This window comes from Rhinolophus ferrumequinum, chromosome 21 (assembly GCF_004115265.2).
Source record: "Rhinolophus ferrumequinum isolate MPI-CBG mRhiFer1 chromosome 21, mRhiFer1_v1.p, whole genome shotgun sequence".
Lineage (NCBI taxonomy): Eukaryota > Metazoa > Chordata > Mammalia > Chiroptera > Rhinolophidae > Rhinolophus > Rhinolophus ferrumequinum.
In genome coordinates, this window is record NC_046304.1 from 46,112,288 (window position 1) to 46,136,224 (window position 23,937).

A 23,937-nucleotide genomic window follows, 5' to 3' on the forward strand; every position below is an offset into this window, starting at 1 on the left:
AAGTTGTGCAAGAAAGAGGATGTGTCTAAACTATATGGCATGGCTCAGTTCTGAACAATATTTGGTAATAATAATGTTGTTAAGTACTAATCGAACAAGTTTCCATATAAATATTTTGAGAAACTGCAGGGAGGGAAGGAATGTTTGGAGAGTAGTTGTAGGAGTGGGGGTTGTTCTAAAAGCTATACACTAGGTTCTATAGCAGGAAGTCAATAGATAGTTATTCTAAAATTGAAAAATTAAGAAATAGAAGTATTTGTTGCTTAGATATTGAAAAGGAAATGCTAAAAGAAGCATCTAAGAGGGTAGAAAGTAGTAGCTTCTGGAGAATCAGAGTAGAATGCATTAGGAGAAGAGGACTGCTAATTGTCAAAATAAGTTCTGTAGAACCATTTGACTTTTTAAGCTCCATGAATGTACACGTATGACATTGATGAATTACATTTCTAAAAGAGAAGGCAGGACAAGAACCAGATATGGGAAGGGCAACATGATAAGATGGCAGTTGCCAGCACCTTAATTTATTATTGATATCAATAACATTAACAAGCATTTTAAAAAAGGGTTTGCAGTAGAATGGTTAGGATTGTAATCACAGCTAGATTTAACTGAAAGTCAGCAAATACTGATTTATTCATAAACCAACAATACATATGCTGTTTCCAAATGGAATTTCTATTTAATTGAAATGACTTGATGTGTCAACTGTTAATTAAGTTAGAACCCCAGGGAGAGCATGAAAAGCTGTCAGTTGTGAATACAGCTTAAAAGTGAAAATACTGTGCTCTGGGTTAATATAGTAACACCTTCAATTTGCCAAAGAATCACTAATAATCGCCTATTTACTACATACTCACTGAGAAACCATATGACGGCTGAAGTGTGTAAGCAGAGCATCTGGAATTACAAAACCCATTGTTTCCTTTGGAGAGAGGGGACATCATTGGCTGAAGTTGTCAGTTACCTTCAAATGCTGTCCCCCCTTGTAATATACAGTGTCATTTTTATCTTAGGGATTTTGGGGTAGAGGGCTGTGAGGAGGTAAAAAGCATAGGTCAATATAAACCTCATTCAAACCACTAATTTTTATGCCTTTTATATCAAAATTTACAGCTGGGATAAATTCTTATTGTCTTCATTTCTCCTTTTTCCCATTTATTGAAAAAATCATGATAAAATTGAGAATAAACTGAACATGGAAAAGCTGCGCATGCATAAAAGAGTTCCCAGGTTTTTAAATGTGTAGTAGAGACTGGGCTGAGGTCCCAAGAGCTGAATTTATCACTGGTTTTCCTGATATTTAAACATAGAAGATGGAGCCGAGCATCGAGGTCCATGCCAGGATGTCCTTTTTGTCTCTCTTCCGTGTTTCAAACTCTTTTGGCTCCTTCATCCATATCCTTTTGGCCTTCACTTTTCATATCATTAGGGATATTAAAATGAATGCTCTGGAAATGGATGTTTATTTTTTAGGGCCACCGCTAGGTTTGCACTTTCCTTTTTTGGGCTGGTCTTTGGCATCCTTTTAAAAACATGCATGTAGTTTTGGGGGTAGTTTGACATTCTAGTGCTTTGGATCTGAGCAAGGAATTATGGCCCTGAGATAAATATGTGCCTTGTTTTAAGTTTATTTTGAGTTTGGAGGTCATTTTGTAACAAATTATTTCACAAAGGTGACACAGCAGTGAAGCAAAAACTGGCAATTTGGGCTGAATTTGAGCTTCTCAATAAAATTTCAAATTAGCAAATACAATAAAATACAATAAGATAAAATACTTAAAAGTGGGTGACTAGTACACATGGCCTCAGTCCCAGATGTCATATTTATATATTTATATATTTATATATTTACTTATTTATTTATTTTTTATTCCGCTGGTTGTCAAATGATCTTTAATCGCAATGTTTTCCTTTGTTGTTCTTAACTAACTGGGCCTTCCCCAGCACCACCGTTGATGTCATCTATGATGTCATGAGGGTGGTGGCCATCAACATTGCAGCCCACAGACCGGGCAGTCTCCGAGATCTTTTAATTGTTCCAGAGAATTCTCTAGTTAAAGATCGGGGCTGCATCTGTTGGGCAGTGTTGACAGTCTCATCAGAAATGGTATTTCCATTGTGCTTAATGTTGTTTTTGTCTCTTGGTGGTGCTTTGATGATCAGGGCAAAGGCCCAAGGTCCCACCTCAGTCTGGGCCTGTCTGTGGTGCATGGTCAGTTTCGCTGTCATTTCAGGCCTTCGAGGCAACCGTTGCTTTAGAGATGTCATCACCAACCTTTGGCAGCAGGGTGGAGGCGGCTGGTGTCAAATGAAGCCGGATTCGGGACGATGGGAGAAAGTTGCACCTTGGCTTCCTCCGAGCTGAAGGCCGAAAGCCAAGATATCACATTTATGGTTTCAAGGTGGCATTCTGTGTCTGAGGTGCAAGGTTCAGAAGTCACGGTTCGTAAATAGTGTCAAAAGGCCCAAGCACAGGCTCATCCTAAAAGATCAGTTCTTTTCAAAGAGAGAGCTTTTTATTTGTTTTGTAGTTTTTGAATCCATGAAACCGAGATGGGGAATCTGGGCTCTTGTCCCCCCACCGTCTTCCCCTCATCCAAATTCAGTGTTTCTCTAGGACTGATTCCACAGGGAGGTAAACTCTAGGGCAGAGGGGCTGCTTCAAAGCAAATGAGGCCCTTAATTTATCATAAAAAAGAAGACTGGTTGTTAAGGTTTTATTGGATTACAATAAAGGCTCCTAGCGCTGGGAGTCTGTGGTTTGATTCCCGGCATCACTGGGGGAGCTTGAAATCATAACCACAGATTATAGCAATGAGCTTCCAAATTTCCATATCCCAAGCAAAGATGCTGCCTTCCTGGAGCTAATGTGGAATTACATGCTCTGTGATTTCAGGATACGTATTGGAAAAGTTTCTGTTTGGATATCACTTCAGGAGGGCTGTGATTCTCCAATCACCTCTGTGGTTACAGCTTCAATGTTCTTAAAAAAGGAAAGGAAAGGAAAAAAAAAAGATAAAACAAAACAAAAGATGATTGTTGTGACTCCCTCCATTCTGTGCTTTTGTACAGTTTGAAGGTTTTCATTAATTTTTTTCTTTCCCCAAGTTCAGTAAAAGTTCTTATAAGGTCACCCTAGGTTGTAGCAGTGGCTTGTGCCGTCCTCCTAGGTCTCCCTCTCTTCCAAACTTCCTGTCTTGAAGTCGTATTTTATCAGTTAAATAGACTCTAAAACCTGCCATCTTTGATGTAAATTGTACATATATCTCTAATACTATATGCATTGTTTTTAATTTTAATTTTTTTTTGGCCTGGCAGACAGACCACATGGGACCATACTGGAATGAAACAATGAATAAGTCGGAGCTATAAACAGATATATTTTATTTTTCTTCTTGTAAGATATAGCTGATAAAATTGGTAAAGAAAAATGTCAGTTTGAGTTTCTTTCTCAGCCTCATTGATGCACATATATTTAACACATGGAAACAGAACCTATAAAAATGTGTGCATATATCCTTAATACTGCTTCAAATCCCTGGTTGTATTTGTCCTTCTTCATCTGGGCTCATCCCAACATGACAGGAAGCTGAGGCCTCCTTTTCACAGTTGGAGAGAAGAGCTTTGGTCTGTTTGGGAAGGAAAGTCTGTGCCTGGAGGAATGGGGGTTGTCTTTCCTTTCGTCTGACAGTTTCAGTTTTCTTCCTCCCCTTCGGAGCAGGATCAGATCATTGGGAGTTGTCTCTATACTGTTAAGATTTTCTTCCCTAAAATGTATAACTCATAGAAAACGCAGTCTTAGCCAGTAAAGTAGCACGTGATCTCACAGAGGTGGAAATCTGGAAATAGGGTCCCAGGAACCCTTTTTATTAGTGCCTTAATAATGTTATCAAGGACTTTGGCCGATTTGGATTTTTGTTCCCAAATATCCATTTTTCCCCTGTAACAGGATTGCGTATCTCCGCCCGTGTTCACGTGACTTTCCGGCCCCTATGGGAAGAGTACACTGCACTCTCCCTACTTCTCTCTCCCTACCCCAGCCCTCCTCACTGACTCTGGGCTTGGCCCATCACAAGCTCTGGCCAGTGGTGAAAGAGCAGGCATGACACATCCTCCCAGAGGAGTGGCTTGGCTCCCCTTTTCTTTGCGGGTTGCTGCCTTCTGCCAGGAGAACAGGTCTCAATAGCAGTTGCCCTTAGCCTGGGTCTGGAAGCAGAAGACACTTGAGGTCCCACAACCCTCAGGTGACAAAGGGAGATAAATAAGTGTTGCCTTAAGCCACTAACACACTGGAGTTGTTTATTGCCACAGGAAAAAAATGACTAATTTTAGAACCCAGTGTCCTACCATCTGGCCGTTCCTGCCCCTCCCAGTAAAGGCTGCTTTCGAAAGCAGTTTTCCTGTGGTTAGACAATGGCAGCCATAGCTCCTAGCCTCACCTCCAGATGTGACCGTAGCCAGAGGTAGAAAAAGGGCCATCTCATTCTGTGTCTCCTTAAAAGTACACACACATTTTGCAGAAGCTCCATGGCCGACCTCTTCTGGTGTCTCCCTGACCTGAAATGGGTCACAGGCCCTCTGAGCTTCATCATTGGCAAGGAAAATGGTTCTGCCGTGAGTGACCTGTGTCCACCTGGACTGACTCCATGGCCCCTCTTTGGAACCACATATGTGAAGTGGGGTGCAGGTGGAATGGGAATAGTTAGATGCCTGCACAAATCAGGCCTGTGCCCACCAGGAAGAAGGTAGGCATGAAAGTTGCCAGGCACATTTCCGGTCTTACCTTTCATGACTTTCCTTACACCTGTCATTTGTCTTTCTCCCCCATCTGTTTTCCTGTCATTTCTTCTTCTGTTTTTATTTTGCTCTTTTTGTCACCCTCTTACTGTTGTCCCCTTTCCCATACAGTATGGGATATTCAAAGGAGAGGGACCAGTGTACGGGCTCCCAGAGGACAGTTGTTTCGTGTTTTATCACTACGCCCAGCAGAGAATTGGCTTGCCCGTACACTGGTGACTCCTGTCATCCTGGTTCCTAGGTGCCTCTGCATTCACGCGTGTCCAGTGGCGCTTCTCCACGTTCCCGGAGATTTCCTGGAGAGCCAGATTTTGAGGATTAGAGAGAAGAGGGAACCATCTTTTTGTTTTTCATTTATAAGGGCTGGGACTGAGACCTCGGGCTCCGGGGAGGTGGCTGTTCGCAGTGAGAACGCTGCCAACCTCGGGCAGCGTGAATGGTCTGAGCAACAACACTGTTTCTAGGTTTTCCTGCAAGGTCTTGTCTGTTTCCCAGTTTTTAGCCTTCGTTCAAGGCTCAGAGCAAGAACGCCGGCTGGTGTCCTTTCTGGGGGCGTCAGGGAAAGGTGAGGAGCAGAAGCTTGACTAGACATCAGGTATTCCATTAATAGCACATGGATTTTACAGAAGAGAGTTTGTTCATAAGACTGTCCCATTGAAGACTGGCACTCCTCAATGTGGGTTTCCTTAAAGAATGTACGTCCTGAAAGTGTTTGGTACCACACATCTTAAATGCTTTCTCTTTCTAAAGCCCGGTGGGATACAACTTCTTTGCCGTGACACCTGATGTACTGGTTGCTTTCTCCCTAAGGGGTGGAACAGGGTCGACACTGATAGTCAAAATTCTAGAAACAGACTGCCTGAGATTGATCCCAACACTCTCATTTAATACCTAGTTCCTCTGTGCCTCAGTTTCCTCTTTGGTAAAACTGGGATACTAATATGCACATTTATTTAGCAATGAAAAGCAATATGGTACGTAGTAATTATTTAAATCAATCTCTCTTTCTCTGTCTTTCTCTCTCCTGCTCTCCCTTCTCTTTTTTGTTTTTCTACCCCAAGGAAAATACTTTCAATAGGGAAACAGTTAAATCTTAGGGAGAATATGTATACAGACTTGGGAGTGTATCCATGAAATTGTTAGGTAGAAGACTGTTAGGAGTGCTGGAACATACTTGGAGGCATAAAATAACCTTTGTGTTCTTTCTTTGTTAAACTTTGTATATGTGTGTGAAGAGATACATCTGTGTATCTGTATAAGTGTTACAATACTGAGGAGGCTGTTTCAAACTATTACCCGTTCCTCTTCCTCCCCGGGCCAGTATGGAGAGGGAGGATGTTTCCACTTCTTATGTTATTTCATTTAAAATGATAGGAAAATGGATAATCTTTACTCTCTTTTGTTTTCAGTATTCTCCTATAATATGTATTTAACTTGTCATGTTTGTATTCTTTATTTGGCTCAAAAATCGAAGAAGCACTTTAGAGAGATCCTTTACTGAATCATTAAAAACTTATAAATGAGGGAAATCTGCTACCGGTCAATTGCAAGGTTCTGTGAAAAGTTAAGAGAAGCGACCATACTATGGGGCAGCGAGCAGCATGCTGTGGTTGACAGTAGCACCGATAAAGTGGTTATTGTGTATGGTGTGTGGCAAAAACAATTGAGCAGTTCCTCCCACCCCCATGGTATCACTCCCACCCTGTCCACTCGGATGGTACTGGTCAACTTCAAACAACCGTAAAAGGCATTGGCACACTCTTAAGTGTAGGTCTGTGTGAGAATTTGCATCATCCTTCTTTTCTTGAATGGAAGGAAACGTCATTGCCTGATGATCTCTTGGAATCTCAGTTTTGCACCCCGGTATCCTTTGCTACTCTGGGATGTAAATCTCTTTTTCTTGTCCTAACTGGGGCTGTAATATGGTATCTTTTGGCCATCCGTGTCCCGCTTCTCCTTCCTTCTCCTTCCAAACCTGGCCAATTTTTTTAAACAGTGTGAATTTATTGACTGCCAGTCATTATGTTCTGTGTAGGGAGTGATTTCTGAAAGAATATCTGCCTCTCTCAGACCCTCACCATCTCACAAATGCACGTACTGCTCTTAGACTGAGACTTGTGTGGGTGGATGAGAAACCCAAAACAGACTCCTCGCTGTGGAGTGCGAGGCCCTGACGATCCTCCCAAGGCCGCCCTTTCTTCCCGCTCCCCGTATTCCAGTTACAGAATTGCTCGCATTTCCTTGAATGCTGTGTTCCCTATGACTTGGCACCCGCTGTTAACTCTTCATAGAATCTCTTCTGTCATCTTCTTCATCTTGCCAACCTGAAAAATAACCTACTGGTCCTTCACAAGTCAGCTTAAAAGTTGTTTCCTTTGTCAAAACCTTCTTTGACCTGTCCAGGCAAAGTTAAATGCTTCCCATTTACATGTTACATGTTACAGAGTTTATGGGCTCCCATTGTTTTTATGGCTACCATAATTTATATCTGTTTGCTGTAATGATTTTTTTGGCAGTCTGTATTGTTTAAAGGTAGAAAGGGTGCACTACTCATTTTTTAAAAGAAGCATCTAGAATATATTATGTGCTTAACAGATGTATAAATAAACCTGTGATGATAAATAAGTATGTAAATGAATGATTGTAACGTAGTTTATTCAAAAAGTGACCACAAAAGCAAATAATTTCTAAATTAATCATCAACTCATTTAATAGGAAATAGATACAGACCTTTAATTACAGTACAGGTTATGCTCTGAGTAAATCAATCAAAAGTCTTCCATTGAACTTTCACTCCTTAGGATTCCTCTACATTTCTCAACTTACTGAATTTCTAGAAAGCAACATCATGGATGTGTTTATTGATTCTGCAATTGTGGATTTTACCAACAGTAATGTTAGCTGGGCAGAGAAGGTCCTTAACATCCCCTGCTCTGTGGGAGAGTTGAACCTAAGTTACTTTTGCCTGTGTATGAAATTAACTGGATAAAGTCCTTGCTCTTACTATGAGGCAATATGGACTTTTCTTAGGGCCTGTACTATCAGAGTAAGAGACGCCATACTTGGCGGTCAACCTAAGACCCAGACCGTGATGTAACTCTCTGGCTCTTTCCTAGGTATGAGACCGGAAGGCTATAAGAAAGAGAGTCATTGTAGTGGTTTCTATGTAATTTATGTCTCTCCCCTCATTTAGATGTCCTATTGCTCCAAATTATAGCTGTAAAATTACCTTCAAACAACTTAAATCCCATAAAGATGGCCTTTAAGTCACTGTCATTCTTTCTTCATGAAAAGGAGCAAGAAAGATGCCAGTACATGTGGCAGTCAGTGCCACTTTCTCTTGAAAAGTTTCAACATATTTATTGACTCCTAAGAATTAGAAGTATTTTATGACATTTGATTAGTTACAGTATCTTTTTTGCATCCCTTGTCTAATGTGGCCCTCGTACTCCCCCACCCCACCCCCCACTGTCACTACGTTCCCTCTGAAGTGATAGAAAAGGGACGATTGTCTTCACTGAGGTTTAGAGAGGTTAAGTTCCAAGGTTATTCACCTAGTAACTTGGGACAACATTGGACCCAAATATGACCCAGTCCAGTAGCGACCATAATCTGAAAACCTCTCCCCACGTCCTTTCTCCATGGAATCTCTGTGATGGAGCCTTCTCTTTTTCTTGTTATTTTTTCTCTTTTAGTAAGGAAACAGTTCTCAAATTGTGGTTCACGGACACTTGGAGGCCCCTGAGACCCTTTAAGGGATCCATGAGGTCAAAGCTATTTTCATAATAATACTAAGACATTGTTCTACTTTTTTACTGTGTTGACATTTGCACTGATGGTGCAGAAGCAATGGTGGAAAACTGCCGGTGCCTTAGCATAAATCAATGCAGTGAGGACACATCTTTTTAATATTCTGTGTGATGAAATGGAAGGAATGCACAAAGCCCTTGGCTGCGCACCAAAAGGCAGTGGTTATCTTGAGGAGAAGCCCTTTTGCGATTGTTTGAGTTGCAAATGGAACTAGTTACTTCTCTCCTGGGGCACCTCTATATTTAAAAGAACAACTGATATACTGTGGGTATTTATACTTGGATATTGGACAGGTATGTTTTTGAAAATAAATGAAGTGAACCTATTGATGTTAAGGAAAACATGGGACCACTTTTTTTTTTCTTTTCTTGCCAATGTTAAAATGTGAGCCTCAAGCAAAAACTTGAATTTTTGGAAAACAAATATGTGCCATCATGAGCCTAATTAAGTTTCCCAATACTTAAAGACTTTGATGATGAGATTGGAGGTGATATTAATAAATGTGGTTTTTGACGTTGCGTAATAAAAATGTGTCAAATTTGGAAGATCTGTAAAACTTAGTGAACTAATATTTTCCAAATAACCAATGCTTGATGATACAAAATTGCACATGGGTAAAAGAGCCATTCAAAGTGAAAGGTAGACCAATAATTTTAACGAAGCAAAGTATAAAAAGCTCATTGATATGGTTTCAGATATCACATTGCATCTAACTTTAAGAAACTACCGCTTGTTGAATTTTGGTGTAGTGTTGAAGATGAATTTCTACAATTATATGAAAAGGCCAGTAAAATACTCCTTCCATTTCCCACTACATATATGTGTGAGGCTCCATTTTGAAAAATGCTTCAACCAAAACTACATATTGCAACAGAGTAAAAACATCAGTAGATATGAGACCCTAAATGCCTTTATTTAGGCCGGGCATGAAAGAGATTTACAAAATGTAAAACAATTCCACTCTTCTCACTAATTTTATTTTTGAGGGAAATACAGTTATTAATAAAATACATTATTTATGTTAGCATGGAATAGGTTTTTGTTTTAATGAACCAAGAAATATTTTATAAATTTCTCAGTTAATTTGTAATATGGTAAACAAAAACTTTGGTTCCAGGACCATGTATTCTAGCCTATAGGGACATGGTACCGTATTAACAGACAGTTTGTTTGGTCAGCATATATACCGCAGTTTGAAGGGTAGTCTCCCAACACTCAGGTGTCAGCTTCAAGCTGATGCTAAAACTGGGCCTGTTGATTCCTTTCTTAATACTTGGCCAAGATAGTCTGGCATCTCTACCTAATTTACTATATAGGCCACCATCCTCTCCGAGCTTCAAAGGGCCGTTCAAGCCACCTATTAGGACAGGCTCCAGGGGTCTTTGCCAGTTTGTTAAATCCTAAAACATGGGTGACGTCCCCTAGTGGTAAATTCTCCCCAATCCAGGCTTACAGTGTGTGCTTTTCCCACCCCAGTCTTGTATCCTCAATGTGTATTTCCAGGCATTTCCTCCTGGTTACTGCAGATATAGAAAAGCCATATCCTTCCCCTATTTTGGTGATAATCCATTTCCTCCCATGATAGCAAATGGACTTCTCACTTGAGCGGTGCTGAGAACTGGCCCTGGTTCTTGGTCTAGACATAGCCAGAGGAACCATTTGAGTGGCCAAATGCCATCAAGGGTGCCGTCTTTCTTGGGTGATCGTCTTCAGGCCACAGGATGCTGTTTCTCACTAACAAGGGCAAGGGGCTGCTTCTGGCCACCTGGAGGTTTCACAGGACCCTGCAAGTTCAACGTTCCCAAAGGCATCAACCCCTCAAAACCCTATCCCAAGTCTCAGGATTCTACTGCTACCTTTTTAGGGCTCTGAATTTTACACAGAAGACGTTTTGAACGGTGAATTCAGGCTCCTTTTAACTCCACCACTCTTCAGATCAAAGCTTAGGCTAGATTTTCAGCAGTTTGCCTAGGGGCTACAGGCTGTGTAGGCTTCTCTAAAGCTGGATGTAGGCTTTCTGGCTCCTACAGCTTGCCATGAGTTGATGGCTGGCTGTTCTAGCATGTAATTCTCTTTCCTTAAAGCTTCCAGGACATGAACAGAACCTACCCAGTTTGACAATTTTCACAATTGTTACTGCTCTTTTAGCTTTACTAGCGAAAATGCACAAGCCAGGAAAGCACTCTTCCCTCTGCTGATCCACCATAGGTGAGCATCTTAGCAACTGGGAGGCTGCCGCCGACCAGGATGGTCACTATCCCACTTACCATCAGCATTAGGGTGCCTCTTGCCATTTGACTAGCAAGTGATCTAATTCAAATCTCATCCTGAGGGTCCATATCTAGGGCCAATTCTTGTAGCAATTGTCTAAAAAAGCAGACTAATGCAAGGACTCAAGTACAAGTCAGTTATGTTAGAGGTCAACCCAGCAGACACACGAGGAGAGTGGATGAGTGAGCTGGGAAGGCAGGGAAGTCAATAATAAAGGGTAGATAGAGGAAAGGGTTACTATGGACCACTGGAGCTCTATCCTGCTGAAGATCCTAGGTGAGATGTTTGGTTATGTGGGACGTATCTCAGAAGCATCCTGCTGTGGGCAAGAAAGCTGGGTGTTCATCCACCAGCCTCTGTCCCTCCTTATTACCTGGAGTAATAACCTCCTGGCACTTCTGGTTGGACCCATCCGGGCTGAGCTTGCACCTGTGGCCAGAGCCTTCCAGTAGGAAGAGTTACATGTGGTCGAGGCAGGAAGCCATTGATGTGTGTGAGAACTGCTCACTGCAGGTGACCTCCATGGTGGGCTGAAGGACGTGAACATGACACTGCCACCTTGAAAGTTAGACAAGGGAGCCTGGGCCTGATGTGGTCAAGAACAGAGATTCACTGAATATTTTTGCATTTTAGCATCTTGAGGTTTTTAGGTGCATGTCTGGTGGTGTAGTGAAAATTGTTTCAGTGTAGGAGGGGACTAGAGGCAGGGAGCCCGATGAGAAAACTGATAATGATCCAAGTGTGAAGTGCAGAGAGGCTAAAACAAGGCACTGGTAAGGAGCGTGCAGAACAAATGCAACAGATTTGTACTTCTTTTGCTATTATGTATTATTCCATGTTAAGACTACATCAGGGCGAAGCTCATAATATAGCACAGAGCATCGAAAAGACAAGGAGAAAGAGAAAAAATATGGTATAATGCCACATAAATGTAAAAACATGCCACTTACATCTAGTCTAGGGACACATAATGAGTAACATGGGTACCAGAAGTACAAAGCAATGCATGGGAATAATAAATCCCAAATTCAGACAATGGTTAATTTCTGGGGGCCGAGAGGAAATGTCATTGGGAAGGCATCCTGGAGCTTCAGCTGTGTTGGTATTGCTTTGTTTCTTAAACTGGGTGGTGGGTACATCGATGCTTATTATATAATTCTTTATACCTATTGGTATTTTTGAATTAATGCCAGATATACTGAAAAACATTTTAAAGCATAGGACTAGATGGCTTAGAGTATGACTAGGAGAATGAGAATAAGCTAAGTTGATTCCATGTCTTCTTTTTGTGGCTGTTTATAATACAAAAAATAAATTTTTTTTCACATACATGCATATACTGATATACACATATATTTATCTAAAACAATGAGGAAATAATTCTAACATGTTACATTTTATTCACTGTCTATGCTGATAAGTAACATCACTCTCTGCCTGTACAGATGAGTGAACTGCAATTTCCTTTTGCGGAGGATGATTTATAGAAGTCTTCCCCACTGTAAGACTACAGTCCCCGAGTTAGAGGGATAAGTGATTTAATGAAGTCATTTTTACAAAAGTGTCTTCAAGAATAGCAAGGAGCTTGAAGATGGATGTTCCTTAAAGAAGTGAACCGCAGAGCTGTGGTGAAACAGTGGGAAGAGGTTTTGATCATCCAAGGGGGAGCTGTGAGACCTCCTGCAGGTAGAGGCTTTCCAGGAACACCAGCATAAGCTGCCTTCCGTTCCCGCTAGGTAGGGCTCTAGTCTGCAGATGGCTCCTTACACAAGAGAGCATGATGAACGGCCGGCCAGTGCATAATGTCTGCAGGAGAAACAGTATCGGTCTATTTTCCGCGCATAATGTCTGCAGGAGAAACAGTATCGGTCTATTTTCCGCTCCTTGTGGTTTCATCTGACCACAGCCTCGCTTTGCTCTCAGGGTCTGTTAGTGACGTCAAAGTAGAAAGCCCATGCTCAGGGACAACTGGAAAAGAACCTGGAGAACATACTGGCTTTTTTACTTGCAACTAAATCATTCAATTTAATGATAGTACTGAGACCCTCCAAGAAAAAAAATAATTTTCCCAAATCATGTTAAGAGTGCTCATGTTTTCGCTGAGTATCTGTGAAGATGGCAGTGCAGTTGCACAAGGAGATAGCCCTGACCGTAGCTTTTTATAAAATGAAAGTCAAGCCTTCTTTTTCCCTCCCAAATTTCATGTACTAGCTCCCAGGGCAATGTTATTTGCCATATTCTTGGACTTTGAATTTTGTTATAATTTTTATGGGAGGAGGGACCGCATTTAATAAAACTTGACTGAAATGACAGTTTTCTCCAACAGCCAAATAAAACCGAACCTCAGGACCTTTGCAGAAAAGCTATGCCCTGGGTCTCTGGTTAGCTTGTCACAAGGAAAGGGAGAAAGACCTGGGAATTTTAAGCACAACCTCAGGATTCGGGGACGTTGCATTTCTTCTTCCTCAGTTTTGAGTTGGCCCTGCTCTTTGCGAAAGGGGACATCATGTCCAGTAATCTGGTTCTGGTTTTCTCAGTGATACAGGAGAAATGAGATTGCTGTGGTTTTTTATTTTTCATGGTCAGAAAGAGAGTTCCCTAAGTTTTCCACTGTCCAAGGAGTCATCAACCTCTCAGAAATGGAGTCTTGAATTTGTGACTGTCTTGTGTGAGGATGGAGTCCTGAGAAAATGGGTGGGGCTGTTTCTCTTTCTTCGTTTACAATTACCCAGAAAGGATTAAGTCTATTTGTCATTGAGAGTTTACTGCTAATTACTATAATTAGATCATTAAATTGCTTTTATCTTTATAAACAGCAGGGATCAGGACACTTATTAATCCTCAGTTCGACAGAGATTGAATTGAACTATTTGGTCTGAAGCATTTTAACAGGATTTAGTCTTTTTTGGGGGTGGGGGAGAAGGGGAGCAGGGGCATGAATAAGGTGGGAAAAATCTGGGAGACAGGAGTACTGAGGGTGAGTCCTTTGCACAGCTACAAGACAGCAGGAAGATTGGGATATGGAGTTTGGAAATGCCTGGTGTGAGTGCTGTGTTTGCTGGAGGGGAAGCAATTTTGTCATTTGGCACCTGGAGCAATGTATGCTAAACATCCTACAGCTGCATGGGCCAGGACTACACAAAGAGCTGTCGTGCCCTGAATGTATACGTGTGCTTCTGGTGAGAAACTGGTCGAAGAAACAAACTGAACTGAAAAAGTCAAACGTCCTGTACTTTGTAGTTTTGCTCAGAGTCCTGATGGCAGCAACAGTCATGGGCTAATTTATTTCGTGCTACCCACCTTGGTATTTTCCTAGCTTGTTGTTGCCTGCACTGGAGTCCAGAAATCAATGAGTCAATTGAGAGGTGAGTCAGAGCAAAAGCAGGCTATTAATTTGTCTGAAGTATCATAAATTACGCCCAAAGCAGCAGATCTGCGTGTTATAAAACTTGGGGGAAAAAAATCCCTTTTGTTTGCAAGCAAGACATCAAAAACCTTTCTTTTCTTCTCCACTCCCCATTGCATGCTGTTTAGACATTCAATTGTACCTAAGCAATCAGGTACCTATAAATAGTGTCTCTAGAACCTATAGTTAATGAAGTGATTTGAATTATTCATTTCAAAATATGAACAGGTTGGGATCGGAGCAGCCAGCAGATGTTTTCAATTCTGGGCAGACACACCTTTGCTGAGCCTGGCCGTTGAATGGATGGCCTTTGCTGGGCTTTGTCAGCCTGAACACTGGTTAGTGATTTGTGTTAGGCGATTAAGCATAAAAGGAAAGCAATGTGATCTTTTTTCAGGGAAAGAATAGATAAAATGTCCCTGTGTAAATACTAGAAGGGCGTTATGACTTTTAAAAGTTGGCACAGGCAAGTTTCCCTTAGCAATGCCTGGGAGGCCCCGTTGAGTGGAATAAATCATGGGTAATGATACACTAATTTCTTTGAAATACAGTGTAGAAAACCAGTGTCTGTTTACAAATGTCAGATGTGATATCCAGGAAATTAGCATTGCTACTTTTTGAAGAGGGTCTATGCGTGCAACCTAAAAAGAATTCCTAATAGCCCTTGATAAAGACAAACAATTTGACAAACAGCCCGGGAAACAAGCAAGACCAGGGAATAAGACAGTTTTGACTTTTGATTTTAAGGCTCAGTCCACGTAGGAGGAGCTGAAGCTCAAAATATTCCATGGAGTTTCCTAATATTTGATTTAAATTGTTTGATGAAGAAATATATTATAGTGGGGTTGGCATAATAGCTGAGAAGAAGGAAAAAACACAACTCCCTTCAATACCCCACCACCAGACAATCAATCAAACAAAAACACATTGCAAAACAGGAGGGGCGTTTTCTAATTGCTTGAGCCTGTGTTGAGGCTATTGGGTGAAAACCTGGAGTATGGTAAGTTCTTGTCTTTAATCCACGAGGAAGGTCAAAGGCAAATGAACAGTAGCAAAATCTTCAAACTGTCTGGTGGCGGCACAGAAGGCTTGGTCCCCGAGGGGTGGGCTGAGAGCAGGTCATCTAGGACACCTGAGCGCCAAGTTGAAGCAGCACGAGGCATGTGTGTGTCTTTATGGGTTTGGAGTCCTCTTTCTGACAGCAGAGCGCTCAGTGGGCATGGACTATATTTTTCATACGAGAAAACCCACATATTTATACCAGTGCCCATACTTGTACAACATTGCAGTCACCAAATGGGTAGGTATTATTTGAAGGTAAAGTTTGACACCCACTGAATTAGAGAAATAAATGTACAGAGTCTGTGGCTACACTGCCTAAAACTCTTCCTGGGCGTAAATCAACGGGAAAAGGCTATAAAGGGAGGAACCGAATTTCCCATGGTCAGGTGGGGCCTGCAGAGTGTCCTGAAAGGCTGCCAGCTGCTCAGGCTTTTATTTACGCAGCAGGGTGAGGACTAAGCTGATCAACTTGAGCTTCATATTTCTGGGGAATTAATCAAACTGCTAGATTATAATGATCTCTCAAGGGAATTACGATACGAACCCCTCTGATAGATGTCTAATTATTTTGGGTTGCATGAAGTTTATGAGTTTCTCTGGAAATTAGGTGTGACCCCTATTTTGCCAAAGTTAATTGCCCCTTCAATCTTGGTATTGCAAAGTTTACAGCCTGTAGGAATTTGATTGAAATTTCTAGGCCCGGAGCTGTTGCACCAGTTGTGACTTTGTGTTAAGCGATTAGAGTGACAGAAAGGTTAGAGAGAAAAAGAATTAGAAATGTGATATCTGGCTTAACAGATTTAAGTTTAGGTTTAGTAGAGAGATGCCAACCACAGACTCTGGCTCATTCTCAGTTTAAAGGTGATTTAGAATTATACCAAATTCCTTCCAACTCTATGGGTCTGCTATTCTATGATAATAACGACTAAGATGAAAGTAAAAGAGCAGTGGCGGGAGGAAGGTCAAGCGAGTGAGTGTCCTGGGTTGAGGAGTGGAGTGGTCAGGGTGGGTTTTAATGGACCAAATCTTGCCTTCTGTAATAAATGTCTCTCAGTCCATGGATATCGCATGTTGTCTCAGTGTGCCTCTGCTGCACAGTTTCCTGGTTGCAGTATCCCATTGGGCCCCATCTGGCTGGGTCCATTTTGGGGTGGCCAAATAGCACTAAAGGAGGCATCATAAGAAGGAGTTTGGGCGCTGGAGAAAGACAGCCAAGATTCAAAGCCATGTTTACCGCTTGGTAGACTTTCAAGGAAATGTCTTACCCTTTCTGTGCCTCAGTTTCCTCATTTGTAAATGGGAATTATAAAGTACCCAGCGCTGGACTCTCTTGTCAAGAAATTCATTTTACTTTGTTTACTGTCTGTCCTTGAGGGCAGGGATTTTGTGTTTTATTAATATTGACTGCGGTATCTTCAGTGCCAAAACATAGCGTAACACATAGAAGACACTTGATGTTTGTTGAATGAATGGATAAATGTGATATTTTGAACAATACCAGGAACAGAGTAAACCCTTAGTAAATGTTGGTTGTTGGCATAATTTTTCTTTAAAGTGAGTGTTCTGTTTGCCGTCATACTTTCAATACCCAGCACAGTGCTAGCCCTTGGGAAGAAGAGCTGTGGGTGGCAGAATAATATCCCTCTCCCCCAAGTGTGTTCAGGTCCTAGGCCTTGAAACTGTGAATATGTTAGGTAACATGACAAAGGAGAATTAAAGTTGCAGATAGAATTTAGATTGTTGGGGTGGCTGGATGGCTCAGTAGGTTAGAGCGTGAACTCTTAACAACAGGGTTGCCGGTTCAATTCCCGCATGGGATGGTGGGCTGTGCCCCCTGCAACTAAGATTGAAAAGGGCGACTGGACTTGGAGCTGAGCTGCACCCTCCACAACTAGATTGAAGGACAACAACTTGGAGCTGATGGGCCCTCGAAGAAACACACTGTCCCCCAATATTCCCCAATAAAAAATAATAGTACTGAAAAAAAAAAAAAGATTGCTAATCAGGTGACCTTAAAATAGGAAGATTGTGTTAGATTATCTGGTTGGGCCCAAAGTAATTAGAAGAATCTTTAAAAGTAGAAGAGGGAAGCAGAGAACAAGCTGTGACATTGCAAACGGGGTCAGGAGACGCTGCACTGCTGGCCTGGAAGGCGGACATGGGGACCACGAGGCAAGCGATGGGAGCAGCAACAGAAAATTCATAACGTGCCCAATATTTGTTGAATTGAGCCTGAATGGGTAACTTTTTTGTCCCCATGATCAACTGGGCGTTATTTTCCTCCCATTATGTAAATGCTCCATGAGTAGTATAAAGACATCTAACAATATATAAACATTTAATAAAGAAAGGAAAGGTCACGTGGACTCCTGCTGCCCCACGACCACCACTAGAAGCACCTCGTGTTCATCCTTTCGTGAATCTCTTCATGCGTGCACACATCCACATGCCTGCAGGCGCGTGTACACACACACACACGTGCACACCAAGTTTTACTCACATGGGCTTATACCACGCATGGCACCTCTCACCTTTCCCGACATCAGTAACCCTCATTCCAGTGCTGCCTACACACCCCACCTAGGAAGCCATGACGACACCCGAATGTGTGCTCTTCAGTGTATATTTCCTGTGCTCAGGAAATCTTAGGCACCACCCCTGCCCAATCCACGCTATTTCTTGTCACTCTATGTATTATAAAAATGGGATATGCCACTTTTTGGCAGTATTGTTGTTCTTAGTGACATCTCGGGAAGGTCCTCCAAGTCATTCCCTATGACTGACCACTGTTCTGTGATGTGACTGTAACAGTTTATCCAGCCATTGTCGATACATGTGGGCGTTCCCTGTGTTTTCAGTTATTGGCCACTGCAGACAGCGCTGCACTTCGTAAACCTAACGTTTCTTGCACAAAGGAAAACACACCTCATTTGTAAAGGCTGTTTTCAATGGACGCCTCTGTGTGATGATGATAAGAATTCCCAAAAAGCAGCTGTCTTCTCTCCAGAAGTTCGTATCCGGGGACTGGCGTCAAGGTCCACAAAAGTAGTGGGGAGCAGAGGAAGAGATAATGATGTTCAACTGGCAAATACTTCTCCTCTGTCACGTAAATGGAGAAAATCTCCCGCTTACTCACTTGATGTCTCCACTGCGCCCCGTGGAAGACTGTGGTATTTATTTGTACTGGTTTCCCTCTGAAAGAAATCCAGCATAGTGGAAGGTCCACGAAATAAATCCTGTTAGGTGGTTGGTCACTTTACCCTGTCAGCATGCAGGCGACTTGCATGATTCGGCTCCACATCAGGAGAAAAAGGCAATAAATTAAAAATTGTCCAGAAGGTCTTTACTATTAAGATATTTATTGATTCCTGCTATACTTTTGTCTGTTTCGTTAGATTTTTGTAGGCAGCCGCAACTTCAAACTGGTTTGGTAAGAGAGTTCTTGTTGATGCTCTTTCTTAAGTACAATCATCCAGTGATGTATTTTCAGGATCTGAATCAAAGGAACATTTTTCTGCAATCTGCACAAACCTGCTTGGCACGCGCTCTTGTTTATGGAAAATCCAAATGTATATTTGTGTTCTTTTGAAAAGGGTGGGAGTTGGAAGGGAGGCCACACAGGAGATTAAGACTCTTAGCTTTCCACTCAGCAAGCTGGATTCTTAAAGCCCTATCTGATTTCATGCAGTAAGCAGAAGTTTGAGTTCAGTCTAGACTCAGGCTGACATGTAGACAAAAGAAAGAAATCCACTCCATTGAAGGCCAGTAGCGGATTCTACCTGAAGAATGCACTGGGATGGAAGAAGTACTTGGGCCATACTGAAGAGAAACTTTCCTTCATACCTACTCTCTACTGGTCACTTTGTATACAGAGGGTGCCCCAAAAATGTATACATACTTGAAGAAAGGAAAAAGCTATGAAAATTGTAATACTCAACATATACCGATAACAAAAGATGAATACAAGTCACGTTTGACTTCTGCCTTGACAAGAGATGCTCAAAGTGGTTACCATCAGCGTCCAGACACTTCTGATCATGGCGAACTAGTGCTGGAGTAACGTTGACCAAAGTGTCCACTTGTATACATTTCTTTGGCACCCCCAGTATATTCTCTTACTTATTTCTCACAACTCCAAGAGGTAGCTATTACTAGAAAACTACACAGATGAAATAAGCTAAGAGAGTAATTGGCCTCCTGTTACACAGCTAAGAAATGGTAGAGTCAAAATAAATACAGAGAGTGCCAAACAAATATATACACGTTTTAAGAAAGGAAAAAAACTATATTAAAATTGTAATACTCAATATATACCAATAAAAAAAGATGATTGCAAGTCACGTTTGACTTTTGCAATTACAAGAGGTGCTCAAAGTAGTTACTATCAACATGATTTTAATATAGTTTTTTTCCTTTCTTAAAATGTTTATACATTTGTTTGGCACCCTCTATATATGTAAAATACATTTAAGAAAACTTTCATTATGGAAAATGTCATATATATAGAAGAGTTAAGAGCATATTACAATTTATTTTGATCACCAAGTTGCACAAATTACCAACTCATAGCCAGTCCTGTTTATCTCTACCACCCTGACTCTAGCCCCCGCCACAATGGGTTATTTTGGAACAAATCCCAGATACCATATTTCAGCATGTATTTCCAAAAGATAAATATTTATTAAATATACCATCAAATGTCTAGTCAGTATGTGGGTTTTTCTGATCGTGGGGCTAGGATTTTAACATAGACACAGGTCTACACTAAAAGTGTGAGGTTCAGGTGTGTGATAAGGTTGGTGGGTACAGTGGTCCATTCTGAAAAACTTGCCCTGTAACATCCATTAGTCATCAGTTCTTTAAATGGAACTCTGCTCAGATATAAGCTGTAGCTCCTTAGGGACCTCCCCAAGCAAGCATTACAGTTCCCTTCCATACTTAACATTATAGATATAAACAGTAAGGGATATAAACAGTAAGGGAAACAGAAAAGAAGCTATAGTTTAACCCCTCCCTCAATCCTTCCAACAAATACTGGATATTCAGGGGAAGGGAGGGGCATGATAGAGGAAAACAGAGAAGGTGGCCAGTCTTTCCCTCCCAGAAATAAGTTAGACATTTTCATTCTGAGCCAGAAAATCACATTTTTCATGATCACTTTGTTCTTGTCAACATGAAGCTAAGAAATAATTATGTAAAGGAATAAAACACGGTTTTGTTGCCATTTCTAATAAAGGACTGCAGCTAAAGCATTAGATCAGTAGCCTTTGATTTCTAAACTTAGGTAGAAATCCAGTTTTGCTCTTTGGTTCTCTTTCCATGCATTCCTGGAATTCACGAGCCCTGGACTTTCTGGGAGTAAGGGCTGAGGTCTGGACACGACTTTTCAATTAATGCAAATCACGGTCTCCAGTTCTCCTCGATGTTAGCATGTGACATGGCTGGAGGCCTTTATTTTGCTTAGAGCAGTGACCAAGCAAATGAATGCATGCTCTCGAATATTTGACAGATGTGACAAGCGTGCGTGGCTGGAGCTGCAGCTGGCCACGCTTCGCTTTTTCACCTAGGTGTTTTCTCCATGGGCAACATGTGTTTTGCCCCGTTAGACAGGTTGGTCAGGTCAGGTCAGGAATGCAGCTGTGCCTTTTAGCTTTCAGTCAGGGAAAAGTAGTCACAGACAGGAGCGGCTGTATGCTCTGCAGGGTTTAGTGCAAAGATTATGAAGCATTCCAAGATGGTACGAGCAGAGCCCTGTTCAGCAAGGGGATCTGTGTGACTGTACAAGTAGCCTGCACGTGAAGCTGAACTTGTTCATGGAGAGCAGTACGGTTGGGAATGGACAGGTTAATTTTTGCGGTGCTTCTATTATAAAATGGAGAAAAGAGAGCTGCTGCGAGTCCAACTCAGCTTGGTACAGAAATTATAGGAGACAAGCAAAGTGCCCACAGGCCCAAACTGGGTCAGGTGACAGTAGTGAGAAAATACCTCAGGTCTCCTGATATTGTTTTAGCTAAAGTAGTATGCATGTCTCCTAATTTATGTAGGTTAGAAAGAGAAAAGATCAGGGGTTACCTGGTGGTAAATTAAAGCCCAGGTAAAGGTGAGAGCAAAGCAAAAGCCTAGAGGGTGGATGATCTGTCAGACGGGAATGAAAAAATCCTTTCTTTTCACCCATTTCTCTCTCCTGCTTCTAGCCCCTTTACAGGTTTCTCTTAGAGACAGAAATGTTCGCAGCCAAACAACAAAAGACCCAAAGCAGAGTTCTCACAGAATGTGAGCTGATCTTGAACTTTCCAGGGGCTTGTGCTTCATAGAAAAAACATTTAGGCACTTCCTCCATGTTTGTGCATCTGGAAAGGGAGGCCCTCTCTCCAAGTGTTGAGTGATATCTTCGAACTTCTTTCTTTCCAGTAAAAGTGGAAAATATCAACCAAGGTTTCAAAGGAAAGGAAATGTAATGTATTTTCTCATCAAATTTGGCATTATCTATGTACCAGGCGGACCTTTAATCTTTGGGGCAGTATTTTTCCATTGTATAGCTCTGACTTTGCCTTAAATCTGTCTTACTCTTTTAACTTCGGCTTGCTAAAATACGAATGTGATTTGCACAGCTTATCTTCTTTTCTCATTTGTTTCCTCGATACTTTTGATTATCACTTGCCAGGGTTTTTCTAGAGAAGTTCACAGTTTTGCCTCTGTAAATATTGAATGTAACACAGATAAAGCTCCTTTGTTAGTGTGAATTCATGAATGACCTTGACAAAAAGAACCTTCCACGTCCAGCACCCTGGGAGGACTGAAATGATTCGGGGGCTGTTGATGGGAACATAAAAATGAGAAAGTGCAATAATAGACTCTTTAAAAAGCCCGTTAAATTTTTAAAGGAGAAGGAAAGTCACTCACCTCTGTTCCAATATTTGAGGACTGTAGTGAAATACCTTGCCACCCTCCTGCCCCCTAAGAACCAGAGAGTAGATGTGAGATGGATCTGTAGTCGTTGCAGTTTTAAAGAACGAAAGACTCGTTAGCTTAGAAGAGACAACTGTATTAAATGAAATGTATTAAAAAAGCATGTCAGTTGGATATGTGAGCAATGCAAACAGAAAATTCACAGAGGTCAGTACTGAAAAGGCAGTGTCCTTTTCAATGCTCCAGGGGAGAGGAAGCTTTAGTAGATGGACTTAAGCCTCTTGACTCATTGGTAAGTCCATCCCTGCCCTGTTGTTGAGATGGCTTTGTTGTGTTTGCTTAGACTGATTTCATGAAATGTTCAGACCGTGTAGTAACTACTCTTGTTAATATTCTATGCTCACCCATTAGCCCGTTGAATATGCTTGGCTGACTTTTTGGTCAGCTTTGAACAAGGAGTGCGCATGTTATTCATATGTAAGTCAGACTGAAATTCTGGTCTTCTGCATAAGATGGGTGGCTAGATTCAGTGAGTCAGTCTCAGAGAAGCCCCTGTGTCAGTGCGCTGGCTTCAGGCTCTGGGACAATCACAGATGATATGCCACTCTCTGTCTTCTTGGCCAATCTTGGAGTCCTAAGCATTCTGGGAACAGTTTGGATGTTTAGCAATGTCCTCTTCTACCTCTTAGTCCTTGTATCTATATATATTTTGTTTATTCCCGATCCCTAATTTAGATCATGTCATACAACAGAACTCCAAAGGGTACACCTGGAAGAGTGACAGAATTAGGCCCCAGGCTTTTCACGTTGGAGGCAATCAACTCACGGTTCATATAAATTTGTCTAGAAAATGCCATGTACCCATCATGACTTAGAGCTCATTCTATTCATAAACTTTACCTTTCTCTCTCCCTCCTTGATATGACTTTACTTGTTTGGTGTGTGTGTGTGGGGGGGTATCTCCTGGTTGGTCACATTCTCAAATCTGGGTTAGCTTCACAAATGGGCTTTTTATCTTTATTAAATTTTGGGGGGTGACATTGGTTAGTAAAATTATATAGGTTTCAAGTGTACATTTCTGTAACACATCATCTGTGTATTGCATTGTGTGTTCACCACCCAGAGTCAGTTCTCCTTCCATCACCATATGTTTGACCCCCTTTTCCTCTCCCTTCCCCTCTGGTAACCATCATACTGTTTTCTGTGTCTATGAGTTTTTGCACAAATGGGGTTTTAATGTACGTCTCTTGCCCATGTTTTCTGACAGCTGATCTCAGTTCCGTGTCTGTATTTTCAGCTTTTCTGCACCTGTCTCAACAGTGACTTTCTAATGGCCATTTGCCCTGCGTCTAAGACTCCTCTCCTTGGTCCTCCTTCCATGGCGCAGCTCTCCTCCCCCACATGGGTCCAGTCTCTCCAACCTTTAAAAAAATGCCTTCGCAGCTAAATGAACCTTCTCAGTCATATCACCCCCTATTCTGTGGAGTCCAACCAAAGAACGGCAAGAAGAATTTTGAGAAGCCAAAGAAATGAGCACAAACATGATAAAACAATCCAATAAACCCAGACAAGGGAATATTCAGTTTCACGTGGTTGTTGGGCAGACCTGGGCAAGGTCATGGGCGTCTGCAGAGGGCACAGACTTTCGGAAGAAATGGAAGGAACATAAAGGTGTCATGGCT

General features: G+C 41.7%; 1 pseudogene; it reads right to left on the reverse strand.

The window, feature by feature from the left end:
• Window positions 1–1,921: 1,921 nt before the first annotated feature.
• The window catches only part of LOC117013222 (uncharacterized), a 36,575-nt pseudogene continuing 14,559 nt past the window's right edge, over window positions 1,922–23,937 (reverse strand).